Genomic DNA, 16399 nt, shown 5'->3' with positions numbered 1-16399 from the left:
GACCTATCCCTTCTCACCATCTTCAGTCCAGCTCTCCCGTGCTACTACCTGCACTCACACACATCTTTAACCCATCTCTCTCCACCAACACATACCCTACCTCATTTAAGCTGCTTAAAAAAACAACACTTAATTCTGCTGCTATTGACAATTACAGACCAGTCTCCCTCCTCCTGTTTCTGTCTAGAACCATTGAAAAAGCTGTTTTAGTTAACTCTCCACATTTTTCATACAGAACAACCTCCTGGACACCTAGCAGTCTGGCTGCAAGAGCAGTCACTCCTCAGAGACTGCTCTGCTTTCTCTCACTGAAGCCTTACGACAAGCAAGATCAGCCTCAAGATCATCTGTCCTCATCCTACTTTAACTCTCTGTTGCTTTCTACACTGCAAATCATCAGACCCTCCTGTCAACTCTCTCCAGCCCGGACATCACCGGAACGGCTCTGCGCTGGGTGGAATCCTATTTCTCAGGCAGATCCTTCAAGGTATTGTGGAGGGGGGGTGTATGTGAAACTCATACATGTGGGTCAGTTCTGGGTCCAGCTTTTCTATTTATACTACAACTAGCAGGCCTGTGATTGAGTCTCATGGCTTCTCATATCACTGCCATGTGTTACGAAACGGGACTGGAGGCGGATGCAGGTGCAGGTCTCACTCTTTATTAAACACAAAACTCAGGATTAAAGTAAACGCGGTCTTCACCGGGAAACGAGAACATTTGAGGCATGGAAAACAAACACAACTACTGATCCAAACAATACTAACAAGGATCAACCAAAGACGGTATAATACTGAGCGAAATGCTCAGTCACCCAGGCATTTAAATAAAGAACATCATTAACTCAAAGCATGGACACCTGGGGCAAATTAAAGTCACTTAACACAAAATGCTCAATCGGGAAGCGAGCGAACAAAAACAATGTCACGTGACTCATCAGGAGCCGAGCCAGTGCCCTCTGCTGGCCGTGACATAACACCATGCTTGTTACCTCAAAACTACACTATTGTAAGACAGTACTCCCAGGCCTCCCAGCCAGCTCAATCAAACTTCTTCAGATGATTCAGAATGATGCAGCAACATGCCTTGTGTTCAACCACCCAAAACGAACCCATACCCACCCCTCTTCATCTCCCTCCACTGGCTTCCTGTAGCTGCCTCCATCAAATTCAAGGCCTTGATGCTCACATACAAGACATTGGCTGGAAAAGCACCTCCCTACCTCAACAGTCTCTTTGGAGATTATGTTTCATCACACAACCTGCGTTCAGTTAACGATCAACACCTGGTCGTGCCTACTCAGTGATGCATGAAGACCCTTTCCAGCACCTCCAACCTGACTGTCCCTCACTGGTGGAAAGAACTTCCAACCTCAATCCAGACAGCAGAATCTGTCATTATGTTCAAAGACCAGCTAAAGACCCACCTCATCCATGAACACTTAACCCCCCCCCCCCCCAATAAAACAATCTTCTACTTCTATTGTCCTCCATTTTGATATAGTACTTTTCTTGTATTTCCTCATTTATAAGTCACTTTGGATAAAAGTGTCTACAAAATAAATAAAATGTAAATGTAATACAGTCTAAGTGTGGAACAGAAGGGAACAGGAGCTACGACATCTGTCTCAACTAAAATTTAAAGATTATATATTTACATCCCATCTCTCTCTCTCGCTCTCTCTCTCTCTCTCGCTCTGTGTGTGTGTGTGTTTGTGTGTGTGTGTGTGTGTGTGTGTGAACACAGGAAGCGTAGGGTCTGTAATTTTAGCTCTTGTGTTTCTGTGGACAGGGTGAAGTCTATGCTCATTTTTGTCCCCGTGCACCTTGCGTGTTTAAATTATTCTCAGGTCTGGTTTTTCCCTCTCTTAGTTTCTTGACTTACATCTCTTGCTTTTGCTTTGTTTAGTCTGTTTGCTCGCATGACCATTACCTGCTTCTCTCTCTCTCTCTCTCTCTCTCTCTCTCCCTCTCTCTCTCTCTCTCTCTCTCTCTCTCTCTCTCTCTGTAAGAACACAGGAAGTTGAAACTTTACCACACACCACTGCTCTGTCAGTCAGTCAGTCATTAGAGAGACAGGATGGAGTTCAGTCCACTCGCTGTGATGCTCTGTGAGTAAATGTTCTCTTTGTGTCTTCATTAGAGTGAGTGGTGGGGTATAAAGTTGTTCATCTGCAGTCTGAATGTCCTGAGTGATGAGCTTATTGTGTGATTAGGACATTGTGTGTACTTCAGCATGACTGCTCAGGTGGATCAGTGTATCCATATCTGTTATGAGAAGGGTTTAGTTTGATGTGTAACTACTCTCAGTAACTATGATAGTTCAACAGGTAAGAGTACAAGTAGAGCAAGTTTAAAACACAGGGTTTAAATAATCTAATGAGTGTAAACGAGTCTGTATTGTTGGAATCTGTAGCTGATCTTCTGTGTCCTGCTGTCATCTGCTGCTCAGTGACAACCTCTCATGATCATTTGATCTGCTAAAAGAAAATGACTGGATGGTGTTTGTACTTTCACCAATGGAAGTCAGGGTTGTGACTAACTGAAATGTCTTTAGCTGCTGTGGTGAGACTCTGGTGGTGTTTCCTGTGCCCAGAAAGGTTTAACAAAACCATGTTAGTGTTAACGAGACTTACTGAGAGAATGCCTTATAATCTACATTCCATTTTTGTTTCTATTATGGTCTGTTCAGGGAAACATCTCAGTACAGCAAGTTAAATCTAATGCACAATAATACCAAACTGATGCATGTTTTAATCACCATGACTGATTATGTACTTATTTAAAGTCTTTAAAACCACAGCAGACAATATGAAAGAAAGAAAATTAGCTTTGTGTACACACACAGGGCAGTGACAGTGTTATAGGCCTGAGAACAGAGCCGAGTTGCTGTTGTAACTTCTAGTTCAGTGATATGTGTTCAGCAGTGAAGGGGAGTAGGTGTGAAGCTGAATGTGAGAGAAAGTGTACACACCTTTAATAAAAATGTGTTTCTTTTTACACAAAATGATCGACTGCTGCTTTGACTCTACCAAAACACAGGTGTGTACAGACTGTTCTCAGTGTACATGAGCAGACTGAACGGTGATAAGATATATTTTAATCAGTTCTGTTTAAATCTATTACAGTGTAGATAAGGTCAGGATTAACATTATACCGCAGTTACCACTAGAGGGAGTCAAAGGCATTTTAGTTTTACTTTTCAATCACTGGCCTCCACATACTGAGTTATTTCCTGTAGCCTTCCTGTCAGCTCCAACTAGTCCCTTACAAAAAAACCCTACAGGAATCATGCAGGAATATTATGCAGATATCCTACAGGATTTTCAGCTCATTTCCAGGAATTCTATGAAGAAAAAAATATATATGCAGGAATTATACCCTCCGGGAATTATGTCCTGCACTCTCAGAAAGGATTGGTTAATATCCTACAGATCTTTGTGTTATTACTATTTAATTTTGTGTTAAATTATCCAATAAATGTGTTTTTTAAAAGGAAAAAAAGTACAGAAGAGTCAGGAAAACGTGTTAAATTATCGTCCAATCAAGTTGCGAACTGCGGTGCCGATGTCATCATCCAAATCTTAACTCGCCTCAAAGTGAATGTTCGCTGCTTTGACCTTTTGATTGTGACCACAGAGTCTGAGTCCTGAGACGAGGAAACTAAATGACCGCAGGTGTGGTGACAGGCCGGAGGCTGGCGCACGAAAGGGAAAGAGCGCTCCTCCCGCGACTGCCACTGTGGTGCTGAAGAGACAGCTCCGTTTCAGCACCACCAATGTTTTGGACAGCCGGAGGGTGCATAACTGCGAGGCGGGGCCGCTGACACACACACACACGGCTGGCGGCTGATGATCAGCGTGGCTGCCCTCCATCATCTAGCAGCCGACGGGAGAATATAAAACGGCCATCCTCCACTAGCAAAGGGAGAGAGGGCTCCCAAGGCATGCATGCTAATTTGTTGTGTGTTTCTTGCAGAAGATTCCAACACGACAGAAAACTTCACCCCTTGGCTGCACATGCGGCGTTTCCTGACTGCAGAACGGGATCCCAGCCGCTTGGTAAAACCACTTCACCCTACGGCATCACCTTTGCATCCACACCCTCTCAGACTTTAAATAAACTCTCCATGTTTGACTCTTAAACGGCCTCCTGTGTGTCTATGCTCTGCCCACCGCTGGCTAGGTTCCCTACAGTGGTGGAGGATGCGGGCTTGAGCACAGACCCACCCACATAAAAGAAAAAAAAAACAACCCACATTGGGAAAAAAAATGGATCCCTTGCTACAGCACCTCATGGAGACTAATCTCCAGCAGCAGGCTGTGAAGCAGCAGCTCACCCAAAGCCTGCAGATCACAACCCGTGAGATTCTGGCGCAGAAAACAATGACCCCTGCGGCCGCAACACCACTCCCTGACCCCGGCCGAGAAGCTCGGCGCCTTCTTCCACACCTGATCCCAGAAGGCGACATCGAGGCCTATCTAGAGGCCTTCGAATGGGTCACCCACCGAGAAGAAAGGCCACGCATCCTCTGCCTGCTGCTCTCCGGAGAAGCATGCATGGCGTACTACGACCTCTCTCCGGAGGACACAGCGGACTACAGAGAAGTGAAGAGGGACATCCTAGCATGGTGTGGCAAACCCACCACCAGGCGGCGGCGGAGTTCCATCGATGGAGCTACAGGCCTGGAGTCAAGCCACGTGGACAGATAGACACCCGCCTGTTCATCACCAAGAAGTGGCTCCAACCAGACCGAGGCGCCGAGGTTGCAGAGAAAGTGGCCATGGATCGGTTCCTGAGAACTCTACTTTCTCCCAAAATCCATCCAGAGTCATGAATACATACTGGTCATTGTGGTCTATGCCACCCGGTACCCTGAGGTGGTGTCACTACACAAAACCACATCTCACAACATCGCTAGAGAACTGGTGCTCCTGTTCAGCCATTTGGGGATCCCAAAGGACATACTGACAGACCAAGGTATGCCTTTTATGTCGAAACTAATGTCTGATCTGTGTCGGCTGTTGCAGGCAAAACACCTGAAGGCGTATGTCTACGACCCACAAACTGATGGGTTCGTCGAAAGGTTTAACCAAACCATGAAGCAGATGCTGCGCCAGGTGGTAGACGAGGAATGGAGGAACTGGGACCTTCTCCTGCCTTACGTCCTCTTCTCTGTCCGGGAGTGCCCCCAAGCATCCATGGGCTTCACACCCTTCGACATCCTCTTCGGATGGAGACCTTGAGGACTACTGGACGTGGCACGGGAAGCGTTTGAAAAACAGCCCTCCCCGTTCCGCTCAGTGATCAACTTCGTACAAGAGATGCAGGAGAAGATTGATCGAGTGGCCCCGATCATCCAGGAACATATGAGAGCTGCCCAGGAGGAACAGAAAAGAGTGTACAACCGCACAGCACAGCCACAGGAGTTCCAGCCTGGCGATCAGGTACTCCTGCTAGTGCCAAATAGCACCTGTAAGTTCCTACCAAGGCACATTTACAGTCCTCGAGAGGAAGGGCACCGTGAACTATCACCTGCAGCAGCCCGGTAGGTGAGCAGAGACAAAAACGTATCACCTGCTGAAGAAGTGGGTGGAGCCGGCCCCCATATTGTCTGCGTTCGCTGCTCAGACACAGATCACATCGAGGGCGTCTTGGTCCAGCAGGGGGAAGACCTCACCACCACACAAAGACAGAAGCTAACGGAGTTGGTGGGCCAGTTCACCGATTTCTTTTCTACCTCCCCAGGGATGAAGCAGCTGGTCCATCACAAGTTCAAGACCTGTCCAGGATTGGTGGTAAGACAGCGGCCCTATCGTGTCCCGGAGGCCCGCCGCAAGGCTATCGAGGAGGAGGTCGACCGGATGCTGCCGGACAGCATCATAGAGGAGTCCAACAGTCCCTGGTCCAGCCCCATCGTGGTCGTGCCAAAGCCCCACGGAAGTATGCGCCTCTGCAATGACTTCCGGAAGCTGAACCAGGTCTCAGAGTTTGACAGCTATCCCTGTCAAACTCTGGAAAGATTGGGGATGGCCTGGTTCATATCCACCCTGGACCTGACAAAAGGGTACTGGCAAGTAGAGCTGACCCCAGAGGCAAGACCGAAGACAGCCTTCAGCATGGCAAACGGCCACTGGCAGTACCGGTTTCTCCCCATCGGGCAATACGGAGCACCCGCAACATTCCAGCATCTGATAGACATTGTCCTGCGACCCCATCACCTTTGCACACACACACCCTCACGGACTTAAAATAAACTCTACATGTTTGACACTTGACACTGTGCTCTGCCCACCGCTGGCTAGGTTCCCTGAACAGGTAAGTTAGTGTCCATAACTATTTAGTGTTAATGCTGCTGAAAATGTCTAATGAATGTGTGATATTTAGGCAGGGAGCTCTTGAAAATGTATTCGTTGGAAAACAGTAACTCAGCGATTGAAGGTAAATGATCACTGAATCATTTACACAACCAATTTGATAAAACACTCGTGAACACTCGAGTCGTTCATGACTAAAACATGTCTTATTATCCTAAAATGAGCATGGTTACTGAAAGGAAATATCTTCTATCACGTACTCGTTTATATTATGAACTGCTATCAAATACCTATGATGAATGTAATCATTTAATTACCTCTTTAAATAAGCTGATCAACTGCTATCCTTGATTATATCATTATGTATTTCTGTGTCAACATGACACAGGACTTATTTTGCATTATGACTATGTAAACCACACTTTCTAAAAGTTAATAGAAGTTAATGGTAAAACAGGCTGGAAGGCATAACGGACGATCTGACAGGCATAATCTGACATTCCTGAGATCCGTGAAATCTAACAGCTGCATATTTACTAAAAGACTTCAGAAACTGTTTAAGCAGTGTGTTTTCCCCTCTCAAAACAGATAACATTGTAGACTACATAAGTGGCCATGATGACTTAGTGGTCAGCTTGTTTGCCTCACATCTACAGGTTGGGGGCTCAATTTCCACCAGGTTCTCTGGTTTCCTCCCCAAGTCCAAAGACATGTGTTTTAGGCTGATTGGCATTTCCAAATTGCCCATAGTGTGATTTTGCCCTGCGATGGGTTGGCACCACGTCCAGGGTGTCACCTGCCTTGTTCCTCTGGAGCTACAGGCTCCCTGAAACCCTGTGTAGTATAACTGTTACACAAAAGGGATGGATGGATTTAGACTACATAATACAGATTTTTTTTTAATTTACATGAAATAAGAGGTCCTGCAGGATAGTTTAAGTCTGTAGCAGTCCAGCAGTAATTATAAAATCCTGCAGGATTTTTCTCTTGTACAGCAAGTGTCCTGGACATTTCTGCATAATTCCGCTGAAGGCTCCATTCTAAAATAGGATTATCCTGCACAGTTTGTCAATGTGTCATGCAGGATTTTATTATTCCTGCAGGATACCAGCAAACCCTGTTGGGTTTTTGTAAGGGGTCTGGCCATTCATCCATTCATTTATAGTGCAAAATGTAACAGTCTTAATATGAAAAATATGGGAACAGGAGCTACAACATCAGTATCAACTAAAATGTAGATGTGACACATGCGCACATTCTCTCTCTCTCTCTCTCTCTCTCTCTCTCTCTCTCTCTCTCTCTCTCTCTCTCTCTCTCTCTCTCTCTCTCTCTCTGTGTGTGTGTGTGTGAGAGAGAGAGAACACAGGAAGTGTGAAGACTTTACCACACACCACTGCTCTGTCAGTCAGTCAGTCGTTAGAGAGACAGGATGGAGTTCAGTCCACTCGCTGTGATGCTCTGTGAGTAAATGTTCTCTTTGTGTCTTCATTAGAGTGAGTGGTGGGGTATAAAGTTGTTCATCTGCAGTCTGAATGTCCTGAGTGATGAGCTTATTGTGTGATTAGGACATTGTGTGTACTTCAGCATGACTGCTCAGGTGGATCAGTGTATCCATATCTGTTATGAGAAGGGTTTAGTTTGATGTGTAACTACTCTCAGTAACTATGATAGTTCAACAGATAAGAGTACAAGTAGAGCAAGTTTAAAACACAGGGTTTAAATAATCTAATGAGTGTAAACGAGTCTGTATTGTTGGAATCTGTAGCTGATCTTCTGTGTCCTGCTGTCATCTGCTGCTCAGTGACAACCTCTCATGATCATTTGATCTGCTAAAAGAAAATGACTGGATGGTGTTTGTACTTTCACCAATGGAAGTCAGGGTTGTGAATAACTGAAATGTCTTTAGCTGCTGTGGTGAGACTCTGGTGGTGTTTCCTGTGCACAGAAAGGTTTAACAAAACCATGTTAGTGTTAACTAGACTTACTGAGAAAATGCATTATAACCTATATTTCCATTTTTGTGAGTATTATGGTCTGTGCAGGGAAACATCTCAGTACAGCAAGTTAAATCTAATGCACAATAATACCAAACTGATGCACAGCACAAAAAAATATGATCACTAATCATTATTTTCCTATCTGTGTTAAAAATAAGAGAATAACTGCAGAAACAAACACTTCTCATTAGTCCTGTACTCACACAGAGCAGTGACGGTGTTAGAGGCCTGAGAGCAGAGACCAGTTCACGCATGTGGTTTATTTTCTATTTTAATGTAAATATTTAAATGTGATTCAGTTTCAGCCATGAAGAAGGGGAGGAGGTGTGAAGGTAGATGTGTGAAACAAAAACTAACACTTGAATTTTTATATGGTTTTATAACCCTTCATAACACTTTTGATATGGTGGCAAATTTAACTCCACTGACACTCACTGAGCTCTTTTAAAGACAAAAGTTGGCCAAACTGAAAATCACCATTTAAAGCGAGAGTCTCCACAGCAGGGCCAGTTGGAGACAAAATGACTATCCAGAATGATAAGATTTCTGAACATACCCTCACTGGCCACTTTAATAGGAACAGTATGCAGTTACTGGAACACTATGCTATTACTATCACTGGGTCTATTATATTATTACTATACTGTTACTATACTCTGCTGAGTGAAAGGTCATAAAAGAATTCATGACGTTACATATGTCCATTCTCTTTCTCTCTGTAAGAACCAGGAAGTGGTCAAGCTTTAACACACACCACTGCTCTGTCAGTCACTCAGTCATTAGAGAGACATGATGGTAGGTAAGAGTAACAAGTAGAGCAAGTTTAAAACACAGGGTTTACACACTAATACCTTTTTTTTTTTTTTTAATAATCACTAATCATGATGTACATATCTGTGTTAAAAAATAATACAATGCAAAAAATGTACAGAAACAAACACTTCTCATTAATCCTGTACTCACACAGAGCAGTGACAGCGTTAGAGGCCTGAGAGCAGAGACCAGATCACGTGAGCGGTTTATTTTCTATTTTTATGTAGTGGTGCAAATTCAGTCATGAAGGGGGGGGTGTGTGTGTGTGTGTGTGTGTGTGTGTGTGTGAATTTGCGCACTCTACCTGTTGCTTGTGGATTGAATTGTGCTGACAATTGTAAGTGCCCACATAATTTCCTTGCCCTCTGGAGCCGACTTGAGGAGCAGAGATGAGGCTGGGGCTGGTTCACCAGGGTCATTAGGCAAGGCCCAGGCTTGTGAAGTTGAGTTGTCAGCTTTAGACTGGGGCTTGACTTGGTGGGTTGTCTCGTGTGCCTTTCTTGAGCCTTTCTGGAGCATGGAGGCAGAACGACGTCCTCAGCTGAGCAGGAAAATAGACTGATGTCCTCAGCGGCATGGGAAAGTGGAGGGATGTTTGTAGAGAAGCCTGGCGTCGTGATGTCCGAGGGAGAGTAGGGAAGCAAAGAGGAGCTCTTGGCTGCATCGGGAGGCAGAGAAATGTCCTCAGCTGAACAGGACGTGGCTTAAGTCTCTTTGACCTTGGACAGAGATGCGGCCATCTCTTCGACCTCAGACTGGAACTTGGTGTAGAAGGTCACCTCATCGACCTCAGACAGTAACATGGCTTGGGAGGCCGTCTCATTGAACTCATGCTGGTGCTCTGGAAATGAGGCTGGCTCGTAGGTCTCAGGTTGGAGCTCTGGGAAGGAGGTAGCCACGTTGGCCTCCAGCTGGATCTCGGCCAGTGAGACCACCTCGTGGGTCTCAGGTTGGAGCTCTAGTAGTTGGTGATTGTAGAGATGCACCGATGTATTGGCTGATAAGCAGTATCATTGGGTTACCGCCCCCTCTACTAGCACTGCTCGTTCTGAATTAAAGGGCCAGTACACCGCTGAAAGATTTCAATGAAAATGAGTTGTAAAAAGGTATATATTGGTATATATTACACAGAAAAATATTTGTAGAGTAGTATATTTCATATGTAGTTAATGTTAATGAGTTAATATCATCAAAAAATGTTTATATTAGGCCTATATATTACCAGTTTGATGTTCAGCGATGAAGTAGAAATGCTTTTGTTTGTGGTGAGTGAATGTGAGACTGTCAGGAGGTTTTTTTTAGAATTCAGTCAATGTTAATATGAATTAATAACATTCAATAAGTTGAGAAATCTTACTTTAATCTTCAGAATTGTGTTCATGTGTTAATGTTAATTAGAGTAATGTGTTATCTGTTTATGAGACCAGTTACTGTGAAACAACTTGTTGAAATGGAGAGAAAAAAGTTTTTATTTGCATTTCCTTCAGAATTGTGGAAGTTATTATTATTCATTTAAAAGAAGACATAAAAGGCAGAACAATCGGTTATCGGTTATCGTATCGGCCGATATCACTCTGAATAATCGCTTATCGGTATCGGCTGAGAAATTTAGTTTCGGTGCGTCTCTAATAACCACTTTTGAATATGAGATTGAATGTGATTGGTTAATTCTGAATACAGCCACATCCCCAATTATAAAAGGGTGTGCACACTTATGCAACCAGGCTATTGTAACTTTTTACAATTTTTTCCCTAAAATGCTTCTGATTTAGTTTTCCACTTAAATTTGATACATTGTAATTTCACATTGAGGGTGGGAAAAGGTCTGATATGATTTATCTTAGTTGCATTTTTATATCACAAAAACCTGCCATTTTAAGGGGGGTGTGTAGGGTCCACTGTGTGTGTACATAATTGACATTAAATCATGAACAATACTAAACATTCCCCTTTTCATCCAGTATTATAAAGCCTTTTAGACATGGATATACAAATATATTTTTCTGTGCAATATATATATATATATATATATATATATATATATATATATATATATATATATATATATATAGTCAACTTATCTTCATTTAAATGTTTCAACGGTGTACTGGCACTTTAATTGAATGCGAAAAAAGAAAATTTTTACTCAATGCAAAATCTCCCGCTTCACTGCTGCAGCGTCCGGTGTAAGATTTTAGCAGTGACCATCGGATATTTTTAAACTATCAGCCAATGTCCCATATCTGGAAAAATAGCCTTTATTGGCCGATACAAGTGAATGGCCTCGCAGGTTCATTCATGCGACTGGCCTCACAAAAAACTCATGCAGGTTGCGGGTGTACTCTGGACTCCCAAACTCCTTTATCAATAGTCCCACAAACTGAGTTACATTGTAAAGACCCTTGGATTTGGTATGGGCCAGATGCTTGGCCAACAAGCCGGGACATTATGAACCCCAGCCACTGCTTCTGGTCAGACTTTGGGTGCGCCAGGCTCAAAAAAATGTAATTGGCAGTCAAACAGAAAATACTCAGGGTAGCCGAAAAATCCATCATAAGGATCTGGGGGATCCGTGGCAACCCAGTGAGGTAGCTTGACAGAATTGAGTCTTGGTAGGGTGTTCTTTATTACCTCGGCATGATGTCACCTTCGCTTTCCTGCTGTTTCCATGTTATCAGTGAAGTATTGTGTCACGTAATGTAGGAGCAGGACAGAAGCAAGTGCAGGTATCGCAGTTTAATGGAACAAGAATTCCAAAGAATAAGGCAGAAGACAATAATCATGAACATGCAGAGATCAGGCAAACAGCACAAACAGGGCAGGGCAACGAGACGAAGTCATAAACGTGAGCAAAGTCAAAACACCAGAATAAACAGACATAATAGAAGGTTTGGTAACGACAGAGACAAGGCAACTGAGCGTACACTTCTCAAAGACTAAGTGTTTGAACAGTCTCTATTATAGTGTGGTGTGATGTTGATTGTGATCAGGAACAGGTGTGTGTGATTAGTCCTTATGAGAAGGTGACGTGTCTGTGTGTTACATTGGGAAGTGTAGTCCTCTTTGGCCATGTTTGTAGTTGTTGGTGCATTCTGGGAAATGGAGTCACTGGTTTGCTGTGATATGACATTAACCAGGATTAACAGGATTCATCAAATTTCCATCTCAAGAACCATGCAGAAGAAAAAGCGAGGCATTTTTCATTTTTCTCGGCCTTTGTATGAGGACACAAATATTTCACACTTTTTTTTCCCTGATGTACAGACATTATCCACTCCTTAATCCTCGTTTCCTCTCCCAATCTGTAATATTTTTCTAAAATTTATTAGGGACTGTCTGTAACGTTCCTAAAGAAGCATTTATTTTCTGACACATCCTTTGAATTTTTTATTATGTTTTAAAATGGGTCCGTACTTGGTTTCATTTGCTTTTCGCAGAAGACCATGGCAAAGATTGAGCACTTCATGTAAAATTTGTAAAATCTCTTTTCCCACAAGATATAATGCAATCTTTACCAACCTGTCAATTCAGAGAATTCAGAACTGTTTATTTCATGTATTTATTTGTTTTTGTTTTGCTGCTGTTCAATTTGTAAAATATTAAACTCAGGTTAGGGTTAGGGTTAATTTTTGGATGTCTAAGAGAATATTTTTTATCTCCAAGATGAGATCAGTATGACCCTTAAACTGTGACTGTCCACTTTTGAGTGTGTTGGAGAGAAAGAGGAAAGAAGATCAGATACAAAGTCTGTATGTACTAAAAGAGAAGTTAATGATATTATATACACTTCTATCTTTTTATCCTTGTCGTGTGATCTGACTGTAAGAACACAGGAATTAAAGAGACTTTAACACACACCACTGCTCTGTCAGTCAGTCAGTCGTTAGAGAGACAGGATGGAGTTCAGTCCACTCGCTGTGATGCTCTGTGAGTAAATGTTCTCTTTGTGTCTTCATTAGAGTGAGTGGTGGGGTATAAAGTTGTTCATCTGCAGTCTGAATGTTCTGAGTGATGAGCTTATTGTGTGATTAGTACATGTGCAGAATGTTACAGTGTGCAGTCTGTTGGTTTTATGTCCCAGAGCTAAGTTTTTCACACTTCAATAAAGTTAAATAAAGGGGGAAAACACTTTAATGAGCAGAATAGTGACCTTTAAGTTATTGTAGTTTTTGTTTATTTATTATTAAGAGAGCTTAGAATGTATTTCTTACAGATGGTAGTTTAGATTTCCTGAATAAGATTTAATCTTGTGGGTTCGGTGTCTAAAATGTGCTGTTTTCATTAATACACTGAATATTTTCCATTTTTACATCATGTTCTGTTTCTGTTCCCTTTTTAGTGCTGATTTCACTTATACCAGTGGCCCATGCTCAAGGTGATTTATATATAGTTTATCCTTTATACTGTGTTTATAATTTATTTGTTTTGGGGCTGAAAATCTGTGCACAATTGATTGTCACAATCAAATGTGTTGATTTATGTACATTCTATTTGAAAAGCAGTAAAATACACAGAGAACCCAAATGATGCCCTGTCTGTTTTTTTGTTCTTGAAAACAATTTGCGCTCCCTTCTGATCTCTCCCCTGTGGAGAAGCAGTGTTTTAAATCATGTAAATGATGTACATGATTAGGTTCAATGAATAGGAAAGTGTATTTTCACACATATCTACTGTAATCTACCTCATCAGACAGTGATTTATCAGGAAGATGTTACTCGTGCCCCAGTAAAAAGGGTCTTGAGACGCCCCTGAATAGTTTTACACTGATTAAATGCCTTAACATACTGAATATAAAACAGAACACGTTTAATGACAGCAGCACATGGTAACAACTGACATAAATAATGCTAAATAAAATGTCCCATGATGCCCCTGATTTCTTAATAGTAAGTAGGTTACACATATCAGTATCAACCAGTAATAATAAACATGTACTCGTACTCTGTCTAAATAAATTAAATGTACACGTGGGATTAGTTTATGTAAGGTTTATTAACAACAGAATGTTTTATAGGGAGGCCTAAAGCTGTGGTGTTCATAACGCCTGATACACATGTGTTCATTGGAGAGACAGTTACTCTCAGATGTGACGTACAGGGAGGAGGAGACACTCAGTGGACATACAACTGGTATAAGAATAACGGCAGACTTTATGCACCTAGAAATAGATTCTACACAGACAACACAATGCAGGAGATCAGAACCGATTCTGTTGTATACTCTGACCGTGGTATCTACACCTGCATTGGAGTTATCATTGGAGGACAGAGGAGTGACTCTCAGAGCTCAGAGATCAGTGATGCTGTTACACTGACTGTATCAGGTGAGTCTGTGGGTGTTTTTTATTTCTTATTTAATATATTAACATTATTTTTTCGGGTTTAGATTTTGATCTGTCAGTAACTGAGACCCTGTTTGTTTAATGTTGACTTTCACTTCCCTGTCTAGTACACACAGATCTCTTTCACAGGAACCATCATCATGATGGCGAGGAGGAGGTGGGAACCGGCTGAACGTAAACATGAACTTTAAAAATAAACAAAACTGAAACATAACATAAACAAAAACTGAACTCAAACACAACGTGCACGTGCGTCTCTCTCCCTCTCTGGTGCTTCCAGCTGCTCCTTTATCGCTCTCTCCCACTGATTGGACAACTCAGTGCAAGGCGTGCGATCTTGCAGCCTGGCCCCTCCCTCCTCCTCGTCACACTATCCAAAATGTTTAATAAAAATCTTTTTTCTTATGAAGACTTGTAGTCCTTAACACGCAGTAATTTCCCTCTCTTACTATAATACTTTGTTAGAAGCACATGAAATATGTTCATTACATAAAATCCTTAATATTTAATACATATTTTAACCTACAGAGGCCGCCATTACGAGACATGCGCACTGCACTCTGAGTCGATGATGTGAAATGGTTGCACTTGAGCACTTAAAAGAATTAGCTGCTAGCCTCCGCAGCAGGAAAAGAACTCCACACTGTGCTGCTTTTGGCTGTAATTTTCTAGTTCTTGTGTTCTGTGATACAGGGGATATCTGTAAATATAATCAAACCCTTAAGCATCTTGTTAGTGAGTTTTTTCTGTCAATTCTCATAACGTAAAGCTCGTGTAAAATTAGCCTAAAACGCCTAGCCAAGACATACCCAAAGTAAAATTAAAGCAGTTCTTGAACCATTTGGAGTACATGATCGCCTGACCTGTGCCTGTGTTCTGTTCGCTGATTTTCGTTCATAATTTGGATTTGTCTGCCGGTCCTTTAAATGAAGCGCCTTTAACTGCACTTGCATCTGTCTCTACTTGCCATATGTGACAGATGGACTGAATTGAAAATGATCATTAATGTTTCTCAGCTAGATCATTATGTTTAGATACGGAAGGCCTGTAGATATTTTTTGGGAAAAAGTCCTCTGTCATGATCTTACTGTAGGAAGTTACCAATTTTTAAGATGGTGCTGCAGGATTTGTGCAGGATCCATCAAATTCAATCCAAAATCAGAAAATAGTGTTTAAGACTTCAATCTAATCATGATTTTAGTTAAATGGAAAATATACTGAATACCAGCCGGGTAAGAACACGTACGAAAACGTCTTGTATTAAATGTTAAATCTAAATGTTTGTTTTAGACACAAAGCATATGTTAAAGCACAGTGAATCTACTGCTTATGTTATAAAGAGAAAAGCAGTTCTGACTTCTTCATCATTTCATACCAACAGAACAAACCACACCGACTGTGAGAGTGAATCCTCAGAGCTCCGTCTACACTGGAGACACCATCACTCTGACCTGTGAGCTGCAGTCGACTGGATGGGAGATTCAATGGTATAAAAATAATCAGCAGTTACAGCCTTGGAGCACTGAACACATATACACACTCAAAGTGACAGACAATAATGAAGGAGAAACAGAGTACAAGTGTCACGCATGCAGGAGAAACTACAACTACAACTGCTACTACACACAGCGCAGTGATCCTGTCAGGATTACAGTGAGAGGTATGTCATGATTTTTCCCTTTTTCACCACAGGTCTTTTAGAAGGGATGAGAAAAAAAATATTGCTTAATTATTGTAATTCCTCGTTATTCCAGAATGTTCAAAATAATCTTGAAATACATATGTTTTAAAAGTATTTGTCATTTGTGGCTGCTGCAAATGCAAAACATTAAAAACATGTTATTTAACAAAGAAAAAAAAAACAGTTCAAGCTGTAACTTTACATTTTCCAACATGGGAAAGTCTTCAGGGCAGAGGAGTTTATGATTTGCA

The sequence above is a fragment of the Ictalurus punctatus genome, chromosome 7 (genome assembly GCF_001660625.3).
Source record: "Ictalurus punctatus breed USDA103 chromosome 7, Coco_2.0, whole genome shotgun sequence".
NCBI lineage: Eukaryota > Metazoa > Chordata > Actinopteri > Siluriformes > Ictaluridae > Ictalurus > Ictalurus punctatus.
The sequence above is the reverse complement of the archived record's forward strand: the minus strand, read 5'-3'. Positions refer to the sequence as shown.